This window comes from Pipistrellus kuhlii, unplaced genomic scaffold (assembly GCF_014108245.1).
Source record: "Pipistrellus kuhlii isolate mPipKuh1 unplaced genomic scaffold, mPipKuh1.p scaffold_m20_p_2, whole genome shotgun sequence".
NCBI lineage: Eukaryota > Metazoa > Chordata > Mammalia > Chiroptera > Vespertilionidae > Pipistrellus > Pipistrellus kuhlii.
In genome coordinates this window covers 98,450,809-98,471,800 of record NW_023425515.1, presented here as the reverse complement: position 1 = coordinate 98,471,800, position 20,992 = coordinate 98,450,809, and the positions used below count along the sequence as shown (strand labels likewise).

General features: G+C 41.0%; 1 long non-coding RNA gene across 1 annotated transcript; it reads right to left on the bottom strand.

The window, feature by feature from the left end:
• Nucleotides 1-3,570: 3,570 nt before the first annotated feature.
• LOC123652660 lies at nucleotides 3,571-13,400 on the bottom strand. Its single transcript, XR_006742115.1, has 5 exons — nucleotides 13,389-13,400; nucleotides 13,145-13,149; nucleotides 9,058-9,064; nucleotides 7,452-7,461; nucleotides 3,571-3,747 (listed from the first exon to the last, which is right to left on the bottom strand). It is a non-coding gene; the product is annotated as an uncharacterized LOC123652660 (long non-coding RNA).
• Nucleotides 13,401-20,992: the final 7,592 nt, after the last annotated feature.

Genomic DNA, 20,992 nt, shown 5'->3' with positions numbered 1-20,992 from the left:
CACCTGGCCCCACCCCCTTATAGACTTAACAACCTTCAGCTGTTGGCCTGGCCCCACCCCCTCATTCCAGAAACCCTGCCCCTCATTCATTGGACCAATGAGCGAGCAGCACTTGCCAGGCTGCCCTGCTCTTCACACATGGGAGCCTACCACACCACCTCTGGAAGTGGTGTTAGGTGCCTAAATGCCACAACTGCAGATGGCCCTCTGCTCACAGGTTGCCTCCCACCCAGGGGCCAGGTGCACAAGCATGGGGAGACCAGCCCCCCTTTTGGACAGCCATAGGCCTCCAAGAGCCCCAGGGGCCCCCATCACCCCCACACATGGGGCATCTCACAATGCAGTGTCCTGTGAACCCTACAGCCCTGTCTATGGGCTTTGACATCAGGGAGAGTGCTGTTTCAAGTACCCAAAAATCACTTTCCACTCTGGGAGCACTGACCTGCCCTCCTGAGGTACTTACTGGTTGCCGGGCCTTGAGGGCCGGCTTTCTGCACCATTCACAGGGAACGCCCTTCCTTGAGGACAAGGGCCCTTCTTGCTGGCATCCAGTCTGGACCTCGGGAAGATGGGGCTTGTGCGGCCACTCAGTTCCCCCATCCTCATTCACAGGGCCCCATGGCCTTATCCACTGGACCACTTCCAGGTGTTACCCCTGGCCCCAACCCATTCTTGGTTTAGCCCAAAAAACTCCCAACCCCCTTGTTTAGGTTGCTGCTGCTGGGAAGCCTGCCTGATGGCCAGGAGGCCTTTCCTCTGGGTCCCTGCCCACCAGCCTTTCTTCTGCTTACATCACAATTATGGGCTCTTCCCCTGGCCCCGCCCTCTTGTTGACATGATGGCCTTCAACTGTTCTCCTGGCCCCAACCCTCGTTCATTTGACCACCTTCAGCTGTGGGCCTGGCCCGGCCCCTCGTTCCAGAAACCACGCCCCCGTCTTCATTGGACCAATGAGCGAGCAGCACTGGTCAGGCTGCCCTGCTCCTCACACTCGGGGGCCTACAGCCCAACCTCTTGAAGTGGTGTTAGGTGACTAAATGCACGAACTGCAGATGGCCTTCTGTTCACAGGTTGACTCCCACCCAGAGGCCAGGTCCACAAGCATGGGGAGATCAGCCTCCCCCGCCTTTCGAACGGCCATGGGCCTCCATGAACCCCGGGGGGGCCCCCATCTCCCCCACCATGGGTCATCTCACAACGGAGTGTCCTGCAACCCCCACAGCCCTGTCTATGGGCTTTGACACCGGGGAGAGAGCTGTGTCAAGTCCCCAAAAATCACTTTCCACTCTGGGAGCACTGCCACGCCCCCTTCAGGAAACCAAGGGCAAGTTTCTTTAACCCAACTTAAGAAATCAAGAATTTGACTACATTTAACAGAGCATTCCTCAGCTTTAAGCATTTGAGAGTGGAGATCTTTTTACTGAGACCCTGAATTACCCATATTTGACAACAAGCTAATACTATAATCTGCTTCTTACCTTACATCTTTAATTTGTCATGCAACACACTTCTTGGAGCAACCACTCACCTGACTTTTTAGTGTTCCCCTTTACTCAAGTCCCTGGATCCAGGTGCCAAATATAAGTATTCTCTCTTTTACTGCATCCAGCTGAAATAAGAAGAATTCAAATTCTAAGCAAGGTTATAGGCAGAACTTCCTTTTTTTTTTTTAAATTAAAGAGCCAGCCCTATGTGCACTTAGTGGTTATCTCAATACTGGCCTTGAAAACAATACAATTCTATCCAATTAAAAAAAAAAAGTGCACCTGGCATGGTATTGAGATTGTGGGCATATCTGGTGTCTGGCCTACAAGGTCAGACAGCTAAGTTTATCTTCATCATTCTTCAAACGGGCTAAAGCAAACTAGAAAGCAACATTTTATCTAGGAAGAACAGCAGAAAATTCCAAACAACAGTTTGTTGCAAAATAGGGGTTTTCCTTCTCAGAACCTTTAAAAAGAACTACCCGCCCCTAAAGCCTCGCAGTTGTGTGGTACTCTTGCAGCTGCCCTGGCCAGACATTCAATAAATCCTTGCCTGCTTTTTTTAATTAATCATCAGCCTCCGGTGGTCTTATTCTGAACCCAGGGTTCGACCCCACAACATTTGTAGGCCCCCAGCGAGATACCGAGAGTGAGGAGAGAGGAGCCCCCCAAAAAGGGCAGGAGGCTCTCCCTCTGGCAGGAGGAGAGAGGGACCCCCCAGAAGGGTCAGGAGGCTCTCCCTTTTTTCGGGGACCTTAGCCGGAGACAGAAGCCGCAAGGATTTATTGAAATTGGGGAGACCGGTCTGAGGAGGTAAGGCACCCAGATTGAGATCTCAAAAGGGTAAGAGTCCTTGGAGGGCTGGACGCGACTTAACCTCCAGGCTCTGGCGGCAGGAGGACACGACAGTGTCCTCGGCCCAGGAGGACACTACAGTGCGTGTCCTTGTCCCCAGGTGTCCGGACTGGTTGTCTTGTGTTTTGTCATGTTTGTGTCAGGCCTATTTGTTTTGTGTTTTGTGTTTTGGTCTCCGTCAAAATGGGTCAAAGTTTGTCAGTGTCTGTGTTCCCCTCTATAGTATTTTTTGAAAAATTTCCAGGACTTCAAGAAACGGGCGGATGACTATGGCTCTGTTAATGCTTTTGATTTAACCACTCTTTTTCCCAGATCAACGCCGGTCTGTAGGATAACTTTTCCCTCACAGTTCCTAGAGTATTAATCTTGTTTCCTTTGTCCAACATGAGTGCCATTTCTGTTTTGCTGAAACATTGTAATAGTACTTGTTTATTGAAAGGGTATAAGTACAGACATTTGTTTGATGTTTTGTTTGTCTACTTGGGTATAATTATTTGTTCATGTAAGTGTGAAAATCTGTGAAAAAAGAAAAAGAAAAAAAGAGAAAGAAAGAAACCTTTAATTTGTTTAAAGCTGAATGCTCTGACTGCTAGCAAACAGCCCCGAGTGGCCACTGGGATTCATTTTTCCCAGGGGTGCTTTGCTTTCTGTCAGAGGGGAATCGGCCCACCTAACAGGATTTATATGTTTATTAATTTGAAGGTATAAAGTTGTAACAATTATAGTCCAAAAAAAGTTAAAAGCAGAGACCAAATTCTAAAGTTAACTATTTACAAGAAAGAAGCTTGAGCTGGCAAAATCACCAAGTCTGCCCAGCAAGCTCAAAAAACTAAATGAATCTTATTTCTGTCTTGATCAGTGATGGAGGAACTGTTTGTTTCAATTGATCAATTTAAGTTTGATATAATTAATGATTATAGTACATTGTAAAATCTTTAATAGAAAAGGAAAATATTTTGAGGGCAATTTGGTCCTTATGTATGTATGTCAACTCTTAAGTTATAGTTTTAAAATCAGTAATATTAATGGAAACACACGCAGGGGAGCTTTTCAGAAAGTTCAGGGAGTCTGATTGCAGCGTAGGGGTCACTGGTTCCCCCAGGGCACCTTCACTAGCAAGAGGCAAGCGCTTTTCCCAGTGGGAGCAGAGTGGACTGCCAGATAAAAACGCATCGCCTGGGTGGGAGCACCTCCTTTGCCACCTGGTACCCACACATTCCCTGCCTCCACCTATCTGGTGTCTATTCCCTCCAGGGGTTGTTTAGAGTAACTGGAGGTGGCAGCTGCAGCAAGGAGAGAAATTCCTTTGTGACCCCCTGCACCCCAATGAGACCCCAAAACCCTGGGTGACTGCTTGGACACTTTTCACTGTGTTCTGTTAGGGGGCATAAAGGCGCAGTTAGAAATTCTCCCATTCAGGCCTTCAGAATCTGAGATCTGTATCTATAGGAAAAATGTGGCATTTTAAATTTCAAGCGGCTAGAGCCTGGGAACAGGGTGCTGAGTCTGCTCCCTCCTCCCTCTGCCTTTTCTAAATATTTTAAAATAATGGGAGGAAATAATAGGAGGTTTAAGGCATGGTTATGAATTTTTGAAGGACAAAGAAAGAATGTTTAAAGGTTAATGTGAAATAGTGAAGGCTTTTGTGAAGGTTGTGCATGTGATGATAAAGAGAACAGAGAAAAGGTTTGAAAGGAAGAGAAAGCCAGCAGCAAATAGGATGGAATTTGTATGCCTATTATAGGAAACAGGGGCACTGAAGGAAGGATGTCCTGGCAGATTAGCTGAAGAGGCAAGAAGGGAGACTTAGACTCAAAGGGTGTTTTTTTTTTTGTTTTGTTTTGTTTTTTTGTTTTTTTTTTTTTTTTCTAACTTAGAGGAAGAGGACTGACAGGACCGGGGCTCCTATCCTTTAAGCCATAAGAGTAACCTTACAAGTAGAGGGCAAACCTGTTACACTGGGGCAGCCTATTCAGTCCTGATAGAGCCGATGGACCTCTAGAGCCACCAGACAAACTGCCCATTTTCCTTGGTCATCATCAAGGACTGTGGACCTAGGAAAAAACATGTACTGGGGGAACGCAGCTTCTGAACTGGACCAAAGTGGAACAATGGGCCTTTGAGGAGGTAAAGAAGGCTCTCATCTCAGCACCTGCCCTAGCCTTGCCAGATGTCACAAAGTGAGTGAGGTAAGGGGCATTGCCAAAGGGGTTCTCACTCAGACTCTAGGTCCCTGGAAGAGGCCTGTTACCTATCTATCTAAGAGGCTAGACCCTGTGGCAGCAAGGTGGCCAGTGTGTCTCTGGGCAGTGGCCACCACAGCATTACTGGTAAAGGAGACAGGTAAGCAGACTCTGGGCCAGGAGCTAGCCCTGACAACACCCCATGCCACTGAGACCCTCCTTCGAGGTGCTCCAGAGAGATGGATGTCAAACACCAGAATCACCCAGTGCCAAGCTCTTCTCCTGGACCAGCCCTTCATCCGGTTCCATAAGACACTGGCCATCAACCCTGCCAGCCTGCTTCCAGATGATGACCCGGAGGAACCCATTTATGACTGCATAGAGGTAACAATGCAGTACTGACAGATGTCTGCCGTCATCACCAGTTGAGGTACTGTACACTGATGGGAGCAGTTACATTCAGGATGGGATCTGATATACAGGGGCAGCAGTAGTCATCCTGGACCACACCATTTGGGAAAACTTTTGGCCTTAATCCAGGCCCTTTGATGGGGATACAGTGCCATCCCCTGGGAAAGAGAGTTACCAAGTCCAGCCAGAAAAGACATTATTTTAGCCTTATTTGAGGCCATCTGACTCACAAAGGCAGTTGCAATAGTGCACTGCAAAGGACATCAGAAAGGGGAGACAATTGAAGCCAGAGGAAATAGAGCCACAGACCAAACTGCTAAGGAAGATGCCCCAAAACCAGTGGGGCCTTTACAAGTCTTAGTAATCCTGCCGGACCCCCACCTCTACCAAACTAGAGGAGGAATTGGCTAAACAGAAGCCAGCCATCAAAGGACCAGATGGTTGGTAGACCCTACCAGATGACAGACTGTTGGTCCCAGAGGCTCTAGGTTGGACGTTAGTTGCCCAGTTACACCAGGTTACCCACTTAGGTGTCAACAAGACTTCAAAACTTCTGTGAGGCTTAAACTTAAGTAAGATAATTAAAAGCCTAGTTGCTAGAAGCATACAGATAAATGCTGAGGTAGGAGGGTCTCCCTGGGAATTCAGGCCCCAGAAAAATTCCCCAGGGGAACATTGGGAGGTAGATTTCGCAGAGATTAAGCCACCAGCATTGAGGTACAAGTACATGCTAGTTTTTTTTTGTTTGTTTGTTTTGTTTTGTTTGTTTTTTCAAAGAAGAATTTTTTAAAAATATATATTTTATTGATTTTTTTACAGAAGAAGGGAGGATAGAGAGTTAGAAACATTGATGTGAGAGAAACATCGATCAGCTGCTTCTTGCACACCCCCCCTGGGGATGTGCCCCCAACCAAGGTACATGCCCTTGACCGGAATCAAACCTGGAACCATTCAGTCCGCTGGCCGACGCTCTATCCACTGAGCCAAACTGGTTTTGGCATATGCTAGTTTTTATAGACACCTTCTCAGGTTAGGTTGGAGCATACCCGACTATGACAGAAACTGCCTCTATCGTAGTCAAGAAATTACTCCAGGAGATTATACTTAAATTCAGATTTGGGCTGCCAGTAGTCATAGGATCAGATAACAGCCCAGGCTTTATAGCAAGGTATCTCAAAGTATAGCTCAAGCCTTAGGACAGGCATGAGCAAGACTCTAAAAAGTTTAATTAAATTTGTCCTAGAAAACGGTGAAAACTGGACCAACCTCCTGCCTCTTCTCCCTCTTATGGGCCAGGTCCCCTTCCCCCCCCCCCCCCTTTTTGAGATCATGCATGGTAGACCTCCCTTCATCCTTCCCGAGGTCAGGGAGAAACTGAAAGCTGGAATTCATAACCATTCCCTTACTCAAGTCCTTACAGGCTCTGCAGTTTACCCAGAGAGCCACCAATAAGCTTGTGCCTACCGTGGACCCTGTATACCCCTTCCATCCTGGAGACTCTGTGTGGGTAAAGAAGTTCACTGCCCAAGGACTCACCTAAACCTAAAAGGGGCGCTCTACTGTTACCCTGTTAAAGTAGATGGCACCCAGACCTGACTATACCACTCCCAGCTCCTGCACAGAAAATGGCCTGGATCCTGGCAAGCAGCGGCCTCACCTGTGAAATCCCTAGCCTGGGCTCCACACAGGCCAGGAGGAGACTTGATGCCTGCAGGAGAGGAATTGGACTTCAGTGAGAACAGTACTGATGGGAACTGTGGTACTAGGGGTCTTGGTAACTGCAAGAACGTTTTGTGTGTTTTTTTGCTAGCCAGTGAGAAAGTCGGAGGCTAAGTAAGGCTATATATGCAAGCAGAAATTAGATAAACAAATAGACCAGGAGTTAAGTACCCTAGAGAAATCTATAGGGAAATTAAAAGAATCGGTCAGGTCCCTAGCAGAAGTAGTTTTGCAGAACAGAAGAGGTTTAGATCTGTTGATCCTAAAGCAAGAGGGACTTTGCCTAGCTCTAGGAGAAACCTGCTATTTCTACACCAATCATTCCAGAGTCATAAGGGAAAACCTAAATCAGTTGAGAAAGAGGCTAGCTGACAGAGAGGAAGCTCAGAAGACTGCAGGAAACTGGTATGAGAACTTGTACTCGTGGTCCCCTTGGCTCACCACCCTACTGACTGCCGTAGCAGGCCCACTATTACTATTACTTATAGGCTTAATCTTTGGGCCATACCTCATAAACTGCTTAATTAATTTTGTACAGGATAGAATACAGGTAGTGAAACTAATGGTCTTACATACTCAGCATTCTCCACTAGTAGATACTTGTAATGAATCTAGGTTTAGATTCACTCCCAAAAGACCAGTAGGGAATGAAATAAGATGAATTCAAATTCTAAGCAAGGTTACAGGCAGAACTTCCTTTTTTTTTTTTAATTAAAGAGCCAGCCCTATGTGCACTTAGTGGTTATCTCGATGCTGGCCTTGAAAATAATACAATTCTATTCAATTAAAAAAAAAATACAACAGTGCACCTGGCAAGGTATTGAGATTGTGGGCATATCTGGTGTCTGGCCTACAAGGTCAGACAGCTAAGTTTATCTTCATCATTCTTCAAACAGGCTAAAGCAAACTAGAAAGCAACATTTTATCTAGGAAGAACAGCAGAAAATTCCAAACAACAGTTAGTTGCAAAATAGGGGTTTTCCTTCTCAGAACCTTTAAAAAGAACTATCTGCCCCTGAAGCGGGGTAGTCGTGTAGAGTCTGTCTGTGTGTGGTGCTCTTGTGGCTGTACTGGCCAGATATTTCAATAAATCTTTGCCTGCTTTTTTAAATAAATCATCAGCCTCCGATGGTCTTATTCTGAACCCAGGGTTCGACCCCACAACATCAATGAAGCTAGAGAGTGGTTCATGAATCCTGAATAGGGATTGAGAAAATGAAAGAAAGAGACAGACACAGAAGCAGAAGGGAAAAGCTGGGGCTGGGTGGAATGCTCTTCTCTCCAATGGAGAAACAGTGACCCAGAGCTTGCACAGCATATTTATTTTATACAATATGATACCAGGAAGTTTTACTAAAGTTTAAGATAAAAGGAAATTATATGAAATCATGGTTAAAAATCAAGCTGTTATTCTTCATTCTTGTGGCTTCTTGTAATAATCACTTCTGGCTGGGTCTGGTGTCTGGCTGAACTCAGATAAGAAAACCCACCCCCTCATGCCTGAGCTAACGGTCAGGCTGGCAACATACCTAACTCTGGCATGGTATGTTTTCAGGGCATGGCTCTGCCAATGCCACTGGATTCAGATGACAATTAGCTCAGGGGCCTTTCCCAGGCATTTTCTATACTGTACCAGTGAACTCCAAGTGATTTCAAACATGTTTCTTCCTAGTTTACACCTCTTGAGAGTAATTTCCAAGTGCTTTCAAATATATTTTTATAGAGTGTGCATCTCTTTGTCAGCAATTTCCAAGTGTTTTTGAATACTTTTCTAGTTCTAGCTTTTTACCAGTGTTTTCCCATTGTTATTAAAAACTCTTGTACCTAGTTTCCTGCTCTTTACCAGTGTTTTTCCTATATTTTCAAACACCTTCTCACCTACTTTTCAGCTTTTTACCAGTTAATTCCCAGTGTTTTCACAGTTTTACACCTGTTGCCTATCTCCTAACCAGTGATCTTTAAATGTTTAGAAACAGTTTTATAGCGACTTAGATTTTTAGCAGTTAGTTCCAGGTGTTTTCATTTTTCTACAGTTTACAGCTCTTTACTAGTGAATTCTCCTATTTCAAACATTTTTTTCTCCTTGTTTTTTCTCTTTATCAGTAAATTCAGTGTTTTCAAACAAGTTTTTACGTAGTTTCCAGCTCTTTAACCAGTGAATTCCATGTGTTACCAAACAGTTCTCATCTGTTTCAGCTGTTTACTAGTGTATTCCCAGTGTTTTTCAGCACCTTTGAACCTAGTTTTCATCTTTTTTTAAACCAGGGTTTTCCTAGTATTTTCAAACCCATTTCTTTCTATTTTCCATCTCTAAACCTTTGATTGCCAAGTGTTTTCAAACACTTTTGAATCTAGTTTCTATCTCTCAATGATTTCCAAGTGTTTAGAAACAGTTTTATGGAAACTTAGAAACTCTTTATCAGTCATTTCCAAGTGTTTTGAAACACTTTTCTAGAGAGTTTCCAGCTCTTTACCAGTAACATCCACATATTTTCAAACATTTTTCTACTGTTTCCAGCTCTTTACCAGTGAACACCTCCTGTTTTCCAACCCTTTTCTACTCAGAATCCAGCTCCATACCAGTGAATTCAAAGTGTTTTCAAACATATTTCTACCTAGTTTCCAACACTTTACCTATAAATATCTAATGTTTTCAAACACATTTATATCTAGTTTCCAGCTCTTTGCCAGTGCTTCCCAGTGTTTTCAAACACATTTTTACCTATTTTTCAGCTCTTTACCAGTGTTTTATGCATAGTTCAAGCACATTTACGTATTTTTAAACATAGCTCTTTACCAGCAAATTCCAGTGTTTCCAGCTTTTTAGCAGTGAATTCCAGGACTAAGGCTCAGCTTAGGGTTAGGGATAGAGTTAGTGTTTAGGTCTTTGCCTGCAATTGGAATCACTTGGAGAGTTAGTGTTAAAGAAAGGTTTAAGGTTAGGACTAGGGCTAGGCCTAGGGTTAGAGTTATTGTTATATTACGATTAAGGTTAAGTTTTATGGTTGGGTGTGACTGCCACATCCATTTACAGCTATGGTTCAGGACCTGGAAAAGGAGCTCTGCACAAACAAATACACTAGACAAGAAATATGAATTTAGGAGGCATGGTGGGGGGGCAGGTGAAAAAACTTTCTTTAGTGGAGAGGCTCTCTGAAGCCCTGGCCCTGTTAGCTTTTATTTGATTTAGAATACACATCTTGCCCTCAGTTAGGTAGGCAATCTGGTAGCAGACAGACTATCATAAAGGTCAGTAAATATTAGTAAAGATTTTCTTTGAGACTATTATGTCAGGAAATTTCTTGAGCCACCATTATTTCGACAGAACAACTGGACAATCGGTGCATAGCTTTAGCTCTTGCTAAAGCTCAAGGTTCATCAGCCGTCCAAGTTTCCTTGTTACACTTTCATGATAGTGTTGACAATGGATAGCTTCCAGCATCTCCTCCTTTTTGTTTTCTTAGTAAATTTTGAAAAGTGTGTGCTATCTATAAGGTTTTAGTCCTTTTAAGACTTTTCATTCTGAATCTGCTGACTAGAAATAACTTTTTAAGAACAGGCAATAGTGGTTATGCTAAGAGGGAAATGTAAGGAGATCGAGTGAAAGGGATTAAATTCTTTCATGTCCTTTTTAAATTGTCAGGCATTTAAGGAACTAGTTTGTAGTAAGTTTCTTTCTGCGCCATCAGTTCTTTGAGTGCCCTTCCCAATCATTCTCCCCTGTGTAAGTGTACCATAGTTTTCAATCCACTCATCTGCTGAGGGGCACCTAGGTTTTTTTCAAACCTTAGTTATTGTAAATTGTGCTGCTATGAACAAAGGGCTGCATATATCCTTTATGATTGGTGTTTCTTTTTTTAAAAATATATTTTATTGATTTTGTACAGAGAGGAAGGGAGAGAGATAGAAAGCTAGAAACATCGATGAGAGAGAGTCATCGATCAGCTGCCTCTTGCACACCCACTACTGGGGATATGCCCGTAACCAAGGTACATGCCCTTGACCAGAATCGAACACGGGTCCCTTCAGTCCCCAAGCCGACGCTCTATCCATTGAGCCAAACCGGTCTCGGCTATGATTGGTGTTTCTATTTTCATGGGATATACTTCTAGAAGTGGAATTACTAGGTCAAATGGGAGTTCAAATTTTAGTTTTTTGAGGAAACTCCATACTTTTTCTCCACAGTGGCTGCACGAGTCTGCATTCCCACCAGCAGTGCACAAGGGTTTCTTTTTCTCTGAATCCTTGCCAACACTTATCATTTGTTGATTTGTTGATGATAGCCATTCTGACAGGTGTGAGATGATACCTCATTGTCATTTTGATTTGTATCTCTGGGATAATTAGTGACTGAGCATGTTTTCATATGACTCTTGGCCTTCTTTCCGTCTTTTTTTTTTTTTTTTTTTTTTTTTTTTGAAAATATTCTATTTAGGTCTATTGCCCATTTTTTTAATCATTTATCTTCCTTTGATTAAGTTGTATGAGTTCTCTGTAAATGTTAGAGTTAAACATTTATCAGTGATAACGTTTGTTGATATGTTATCCCATAGAGTGGGCTTTCTTTTTGTTTTGTTGATGGTTTATTTTGCTGTGAAAAAGCTTTTTATTTTAATTTATTCCCATTTGTTTATTTTCTCTGTAGTTTCCATTGACTTAGGAGCAGTATTGGTGAAGAAATTGCTTTGACATATGTCTGAGATTTTTCTGCCTGTGGATTCCTCTAATATTTTTATGGTTTCCCATCTTATGTTTAAGTCTTGTATCCATTTTGAGTTTATTTTTGTGTATGGTGTAAGTTGGAAGTCTAGTTTTATTTTTTTGCATGTATCTGTCCAATTTTTCCAACATCATTTGTTGAAGAGACTGCCTTGACTCCATTGTATATTCATACCTACTTTGTCAAATATTCATTAAGCATAGTGATTTGGGTTGATATCTGGATTCTCTATTCTATTCCACTGATTTATATGTCTGTTCTTGTGCCAGTACCAGTCTGTTTTGAGAACAGTGGTTTTGCAATACAGCTTGAATTCTGGTATGGAGATCCCACCTACTCTGTTCTTCTTTCTCAGGATTGCTGTGGCTATTCAGGGTCTTTTTTTTTTCAGATGAATTTTTGAAGACTTCTTTCTAGATCTGTGAAATATGCTATTGGAATTTTAATGGGGAGTGCATTGAACCTATAAATTGCTTTGGGAAGTATGGACATTTTAATGATGTTGATTATACCAACCCATGAACATGATATGTTCTTCCATCTATTTACATCTTCCTCTATTTCTTTTTTCAGTGTCCCGTAGTTTTCCTGGTAACCCACTTATTGTTTAATAGCATGCTATTTAGTCTCCATGTGTTTGATTTTTTTTTGTAGTTGATTTCTTGTTTTATGGCATTGTGATCTGAGAAGGTGCTTGATATGATTTCTATCTTCTTGAATTTGAAGAGACTTTGTGACCCAATATATGGTCTAACTTTGAAAATGACTCTTGAGATGAATGTATATTCTGTGTCATATATATATATATATATATATATATATATATATATATATATATATATATGTGTGTGTGTGTGTGTGTGTGTGTGTGTGTGTGTGTGTGTGTGTGTTATTGATTTTTATTACAGAGAGAAAGAAAGAGGGATAGAGAGTTAGAAACATCGATGAGAGAGAAACATCTATCAGCCGCCTCCTGCACACCCCCAACAGGGATGTACCCATAATAAAGGTACATGCCCTTAACCATAATTGAACCTGGGACCTTTCAATCTACAGGCCAATGCTCTATCCATTGAGCAAACTGGTTTCGGCTATTCTGTGTCTATATGGTGAAATGTTGTGAAGATGTCAATTAATTTCATCTGGTCTAGTGAGTCATTTTGGATTGATGTTTTTTGTTTTTTTTTTAAGTTTAGCTACATCAGATAGCAGGTTTTTGTTTTTTTTAATATCTATTTTATTGATTTTTCACAGAGAGGAAGCGAGAGAAGGATAGAGAGTTAGAAACATCGATGAGAGAGAGACATTGATCAGCTGCCTCTTGCACACCCCTACTGGGGATGTGCCCACAACCAAGGTACATGCCCTTGACCGGAATCGAACCCGGGACCTTTCATTCCACAGGCAGACATTCTATCCACTGAGCCAAACTGGTTTCGGCAGGATTGATGATTCTTTGCTGATTTTTTGTTTAGAGGATTTGTCCATTGGTGATGGTGGGGTATTTAATTCTCCTACTATGATTGTATTGTTGTAAATCTCTCCCTTCATATCCTCCAGGAGGTTTGTTTTTTTGTGTGTGTTCCTGTATTGGGTGTGTATATGATTACCAGAGTTATGTCTTCTTGCTGGATTGTTCCTTTTAGTATTATGAAGTGGTCTTCCTTATCTCTTTTTATATCATTCACTTTAAGATCTAAATTGTCAGATATAAGTATTGCTACCCCAGCTTTTTTTCATTTTCATTCACCTGGAAAACATTTTCCATCCACTCACCCTCAGTCTGTGTGTGTCTTTATTTCTGAGGTGGGTTTCTTGTAGACAGCAGATATATGGGTCATGATTTCTTATCCAATATGTTACCTTATGTGTTTTGATTGGGGCATTTAATCCATTTACATTTTAACTTATTATTGATAAGTACTTGTTTATCGCCATTTTTATTTTTACTTCTGTTTTCCTTCTTCGCTTCATATTATGTGTTTGTTTGGGTTTTTTTTACAGCAGACCCTTTACCATTTCTTTTTTTAAAAATATATTTTATTGATTTTTCTTTTTTAAATTTATATTATATTATTTACTTTTTTTAGAATATTTTATTTTTTTATTTTTATTTTTTTTTATTGATTTTTTTGTCCCCCTCCCTCCCTCCCACACATCTCCTCCCTCCACAGAGTTTTATGTCCATTGGTTGAACTTATATGCATATATAAAAGTCCTTCGGTTGATCTATTATCTCCCCCAGATCCTCTCCTCCCCACTGTAATTTGACAGTCTGCTTGTTGATTTATTGTCTCTATATCTATATTTTGGTTCATCAGTTTATAATGTTCTTTATTATCCACAAATGAGTGAGGTCATGTGGTGTTTCTCTTTCATTGATTGGCTTATTTCACTCAGCATGATGTTCTCCAATTCCATCCAGGTTGCTGCAAATGATGAGAATTCCTTCTTTTTTATGGCAGCATAGTATTCCATTGTGTAGATGTACCATAGTTTTTGGATCCAATCATCTGCTGTTGGGCCCCTAGGCACAGAGAGGAAGGGAAAGGGATGGATAGCCAGAAACATTGATGAGAGAGAATCATTGGCCAGCTGCCTCCTGCACTCCCTTAACCAGGGATGTGCCCACAACCAATGTACATGCCTTTGACCAGAATCAAACCTGGAACCTTTCAGTCCACAGACCAATGCTCTATCCACTGAGCTAAACCAGTTTTGGCAGCATTTCTTTTTTTATTAATTTAATAAATCTTTATTACTCAGATTATTACAATTGTTTCTCCTTTTTCCCCCCAAAGTTCCCCTCCACCCAATTCCCACCCCACTCTCTGCCCTTACCTCCCCCCATTGTCCTCATCCATAGGTGTACAATTTTAGTCTGGTCTCTTTCTGCACTCCCACCCTCCTTTTCCCCTGATAATTATCAATCCACTCCCTTTCTTTGCCCCTGATTCTATTATGTTCACCAGACTATTCTGTTCCTCAGATTTTTAATTCACTTGATTTTTAGATTCACTTGTTGATATATATGTATTTGTTGATCATAATTTTTATCTGTTTTCTTCTTCTTCCTCTTCTTAAAGAATACCTTTCAGCATTTCATATAATACTGGTTTGGTGGTGATGAACTCCTTTACCTTGTTCTTATCTATGAAGCTCTTTATCTGACCTTCAATTCTGAATGATAACTTTGCTGAGTAGAGTAATCTTGGTTGTAGGTTTTTGCTATTCATCACTTTGAATATTTCTTGCCACTCCCTTCTGGCCTGCATAGTTTCTGTTGAGAAATCATCTGACAACTGTATGGGTGCTCCCTTATAGGTAACTAACTGTTTTTCTCTTGCTGCTTGTAAGATTTTCTCTTTGTCTGTTGCCCTTGGCATTTTAATTATAATGTGTCTTGGTGTGGTCCTCTTTGGATTCCTTTTGCTTGGGGTTCTGTGAGCTTCATGTACTTTTAAGTCTATTTCTTTCATCAGGTGGGGGAAGTTTTCTGACATTATTTCTTCAAATAGCTTTTCAGTATCTTGCGCTCTCTCTTCTTCTGGGACCCCCATAATTCTGATGTTGGTACTCTTGAAGTTGTCCCAGAGGCTCCTTACACTATGTTCAACTTTCTGGATTCTCTTCTCTTCTTGCTTCTCCAGAGGGATGTCTTTTGCCTCTTTGTATTCCAAATCATTGACTTAATTCTTGTGTTCCTCTGGTTTGCTGTTTGGTCTCAGTATAATATTTTTTTTTTATTTAAGTCAGTGTATGTTTAATTTCTAGTTTGTCCTTTTAAATATCCTTGGGGATCTTATTAAATTTATCGACCTTTTCTAGGAAATTCTTGAAAAACCTTATAACCATGGTTTTGAACTCTATATCCAGTCTTTTGTTTTCCATTTCTTGTTTGATATCTATTTCCTTGTCTTGGCATTTTTGCTGCTTCCCTGTGTTGATAGAATGGCTTTGTGTGTTTGGTGTCCTATATGGCCCAGTGGGTCGGCTTCTCCAGTTACTTGAGGTAGACACTCTTGTTGCTCCCCTTTGTAGTCTGTGTGTATAGTAGGGGTGTCGAACTCAATCAGAGAAGGGGCCAAAATCTAAAATCCAGCCTAAATCGCGGGCCGAATGGTTTACTGAACAGTCATAAACTGTCATTGTGATGGAAACGCAGCGGAGTGCAGTGATGACAGCGCGGTGCGGGCCACATTGCAAGGCCTGGCGGGACGGATTTGGCCCGCGGGCCTTGTGTTTGACACATGTGGTGTATAGCCTCGTTGTAGTTAAATCTTGATTATTGTTGTTATCACTGGAAGGAATTGACCTCCAGGCCCATTGGATGTGAGTATCAGCTGTGTCTACTCCGGGATACCTTCTGTATTGGAGACAGTCTTATAGGATAAGAATTGCAAAATTGCAAAAGCCTCTGTGCTCAGCTTGGATGGAGTGGAGTCTCAGGGCTGAGCTGACAGTCTTGGCTTCCTGTCAGCCCTGCCCTTGTGTGCGAGCCTCAGACCTCTGCCTTCCATGGCTCCCCTGAGTGAGTTTCCGCCTGATAGTCCAGAATCCCCTTGTAAGAGCATGGGTGCCCCAAGAGCTCACCTGGAATTGGATTGGGTCTCTGTAGTCTGGAGCTTCTGACTCCTTCTGCTATGGAGCAGCTGCGGAAATCCACGGTGAGATCTCTCTGCATGCACTCACTCGCACTCTGCGGTTCCAGCTCTCCTGGTCTCCTAGTCTTGTCAGACCTCTCTGTGTCCACTCACTTGCATGCTGCAGCTCCTGGCTCCCCTGAGTCTCCCATGTCTCCAGGTACATTTCTCTACAGTGCAGATGAGCCTGGGTCCAAGGGGTTTCAGCGGGGGTTAGGGTTTAGTGCAGTTGGAACTGCAGTTCAGTGCAGTCGGGGACTTCCTTTCCCCTCCTGCCACCCAGGCATTTGGCCACCCTTCCTCTCTGCGTGCACGTCTTCCAACCTTAGCATTTTGCAGATCCCCTGATCTGTGAGCCTCTCTCCTTCTTTATAGTTGTAGCTTTTCCATTCTGCCAGCTTTCCTGTGGTTTTGGGTGATGTCCGTTCTGTCTTTTAGTTGTTGTCTTGAAATTGTTGTGTGAGGCGGCAGCTTAGGTGCTTACCTAGGCCATCATCTTGGTTTCTCCCTCCCTTTAGCATTTCTTGCATTGCTGGTTTGGCAGTAATAAACTCCCTTATCCCTTTTTTGTCTGTGAAGCTCTTGATTTCAACCTCAATTTTGATTGATAACCTTGCTGGTTACAGTATTCTTGGATTCAGATCCTTTCTTTGCATGACCTTATATATTTCATTCCATTCCCTTCTGGCCTGGTGTGTTTATGTTGAGAAATCAGTTGCTAGTCTGATGGGGGATTCTTTGTAGGTAACTTTCTGTCTGTCTCTGGACAGTTTTAAGATTCTTACTTTGTCATTGGTGTTTGCCAATTGAATTATAATGTGTCTTGGTATCGGTCTTTTGGGGTTCATTTTACTTAGGACTCTGTGAGCTTCTTAGATTTGTGTGAGTTTTTTTCTTCCCTATATCAGGGAAGTTTTCTGTCATTATTTATTCAAACAGGTTTTTTTATTCCTTGCCCAGTTTCCTTTCTTTCTGGTACCCCTATTATGTGGATTTTTTGTTTGTTTGTTTTCATGTTGTTCCAAAGTTCCCTTAGGCTCTTCTCCTGCTTTTTAATTATTTTTTCTGGAAGCTGCTCTACTTGGGTATTTTTTACCCTACCTTGTCTTCTAGCTCGCTGATGTAGTCGTCTGCTTCTTCTAGTCTACTCCTGATGCTTTCTATTGAGTTCTTTACAGCAGTGATGGCATTTTTCTTTTTTCTTTTTTTTCTTGGTTATTCTTCATTTCCTCTTGGTTCTTACTCATGTTGTAGAATTTCTTTCATTCTTTTCATCCACCTTATAATCACTTCTCTGAATTCTTTCTCTGATGGGTTGCTTGCGTCCATTTCATTTACTTTCTTTTCTGATGATGTTTCATATGCAGGCTGTTTCTTTGTTTCGCCATGATCTCTCTTCTCCAGTTGTCTGGTTATGTATTTCTCTCTCTCCTGCATTGATTTAAAGGCACAAAATACAACACAGCAAAGTACAACACACAAGGCACTGAACACAAATATATTCATGATATTAGTAACCCCAAGTGAAGGTGACCATCATAAAAAGGCCAGTTAGAGTATAGAAGAGAATGGAGAAGAGACATTAAAAAAAAAAAAAAAAAAAAAAAAAAAAAAAAAAAAAAAAAAAAAAGAGTGCAAAAATGAAATTGGGAAAAGAAAAAAAAGTAAGAGATAATAGAGAATTAGGAAGAAAAGGGGAAAAACTATATATAGGAGCAGAAAACTACAATAGAACAGCCACTGATCCCAACACATGCCAACAACAAGTACCTGGAGATGAATGCAAACTACAAACATCAACTATTATCAAGTGAGGTGAGGGAAAACAGAAGCAAAAAAAAAAAAAAAAAAAAAAAAAAAGAAAAGAAAGAAAGAAAAAAAAAACACAATCTCACGAACAAGCACAAAAAAATCAATATAATCAATAATCAAGCAAACAACAACAAAAGGACAGCGAAAAAAAAATTAAAAACTTTGGATAGTGATGAAAGAGAAGAGAGAGGTGTGTATGGATTTGGACCAGGGGATTGGAAATTAGATATTTAAGTATGGTGAAATTTTAGCAGGGGGTCAAAAGAAGGAATAGGGAAAATCTAAAGCAGGAGGAAGATAAGAGAAACAGGATAACAAAAGGGGAAAAGTGAGGAAGAGAGTGTTGGCATAAAGGTAAAGTTGAGATAGAGTGAAATGATGCTAAAGGAAAGATGAAAATAGAATGTGGAACACTAATCCCAACGTAAAATAAAGAAAAAATAAAATGGCACTTAAAAATGGTAAAATATTAGTACTAATAATATTGATTAAAAATAACAATGTAATAATTAAAAAGGTAAAATCAATTTAGGAAAAAAGAAAGAAATTAGTTTATTAAGTAAAAGATGAAATAAATAAAAATAAAAATGTGCAGTAGCAAAGGTCATTACAGCGAAGATCTACTGTTCTGTTTGGCAGGCCTGTTTCCTAGTCAGGATAATATTGAAGTTCCTTGCATTCCACTGCTCCTCGGTGTTGTAAGCCAGTCCTGATTTTAAAGCAGGGTTTATTTTTGTTTATGTTTACACAAGACTCAATTTGTGATTCAGTTCCTGGGGTGCAGTGTTTCTGGATTGACCTCCAGGTCTATAGCTCCTCTCTAGCTAGTGTTTAGGTTTTTTGTTTTGTTTTTTCCCCCTGTGGCACCCAATACTGGCTTCATGAAGTAGGTTGCCCCAGAGCTGGTTCTATGATGATTATTCTCCACTCTGATCCCCAGGTTCCAAAAAAATGTATTTATCCTGCAGACTCTTCTAGTGTCCTCAATTGGGTGATCCTACCGTGTTTCCCCAAAAATAAGACAGCGCATGGAAAGATAAGACATCCCGTGAAAATAAGACTTAGTGCAACTTTGGGAGAAAAAATTAATATGATACTGTCTTATTTTCGGGGAAATAGGGTATATCTTGGGCCCAGCAATCAGAAGCAAGGATTCAAAGAGGCGGGGGAAGGGGGGGGGGGGAAGGAATCAGAGTAAGTGTACAAAATCTGGAGCTGCATGCAAGTCTGTGCAGTCTTTTTTCCCTTTGGGTCTATGCAGCCTGCACACTTAAAATTTTTAGGTTGTCCTTTTGTGCCCAGGTCAAAATGGGTTGCTTTTTTACAGTTCCCTTCTGTTAGCAGTCCTGCAGACTCCCTTCCACATTCATGGATCATGTCAGCCCAACAGCCAAGGATTTTTCTTGGCACAGTCTTCCCCAGGTCTCTAGCTCCTGCTTTGTGCATGTTTCTCTCTCCTTCTGGCAACATAGAGCTCACCCTATCCCAGGCGAAATCTGACCTTTTTGTGAGCAAGTGTAGAGCTCCTCTGAATCCATGTGTTTATGGCACTTGGAGACCAGTGTTCTCAGTTTTGCAGCTGTTCAGTGGGTGCCGTAGTTGTAGGTCCCACAGCCTTTTTAGACATCTGATAACATCCACTTTCCCCTTCAAATGGTGCAGTTGCCACATCCGAACTGGTCACTCTAGGAGGGAACCCAGCAGCAGTGGGGGCTGCCTGGTCAGGGGAGCCCCATCCATCAGACTCTCAAAGTCTCCTGTAGTATAGCTGTCCCTGAACTCACCAACAAACACTCCCTGTGCAACCACACACTCTCCCTTTATTTTCTCATTCACAGACTATCTTTCAGTCTGCCTTCCCATTGGCAGCCATCTTTCTTAATCCTCTTTTTTAATTAGGTCAATAAAATATTATATTCTAGGTTGAAATTTTACCGCATGTAGTACACATAAGGACTATAGTATATATTTTGAACTACTAATTTCTCCAGAGAAAATATAAGAATTATTTTTCTCAAAAATGAATTTCTATACTTTATGAATTTTGTTATCACAACCATATAATTTTTTTCAACTTAATTTAAACTTTAAACTTTTAGAAGTCTTAAATTTTAGGTGGCAAATTAAATTTCTCAGATTAGTAATATTTTTATATTTTAAGGATATATTTCAGGTAAAATACATGATGTATTTAATTAATAGATTTAATTCTGTTCTCTAGATTTTTCATATGAGGCAAAATCAGATTAACATTTCAGTATTTTTGTCATTTTAAAATACCTAGATATTTAATAATTTTTATTATTTAATTCACCAGTGTTCTAAAGTTTTAAATTATCAAATTCTTTGTAAAACTATGTTTCTGGTGAAAAGACAGGGGGACGAGGGAGCAGGCCTCTAATCTGTTTGAACTTTAAAACTGGCACATTCTTCCTCAGAGATAAAATCTAAGGTTATGGCTGCAGCTTCTCTGGACTGGCCCTTTCCTCTAATAGAGAATACAGCCAGTCTCCTCTCAAGTGACATTAATAATATATTTATAATTATTACTGAAAAGCTTTATTACAAATCCTTTGTTAGTTACATTTATTTATTTATGTTTTAATAACTTTGATATTTTAAAGCCAATTATTATTATCTAAGACTTTTCCTTTGACAAATTCTTTAACAGAGATAACTCACTGACTTTCAGTGGCTGTAATGGTAAAGTATCATTTTATTTTTTAAAAAACAGGAGTGCCCCTAGGATCTGTGAGGCAACCTTGAAATACAGTCCATTATTATTTAAGAACTACCCAATATTATGGAAACACTTATTCTATTGCCCAAATACACCCTATGGATTTTCCTTGGGTCATTTTCAGCATCTTTTAAACAAAACAACAACAAAAGAAACAGTCTTGGGTTTATTCTATAGCATCCGTGAAGAGATGGAGTTCAGTCCAAGAGGCCACACAAAATTGGGCAGGGCACACCTTCTTTTAAGCTAGCCTTTTTATCTTCATGGGTACAGAAATCCCAGACACAACCCTAAATTCTGAGAAATGTCTCATCTATTCAAATTTCAAATGACGACTGGGAAATAAAAAACATGGCAAAAATGAGGCTTAATAACACTCATGAAAGTGGGTGTCCATTTTACAGGATCAGCAAAAGACTAGTAGT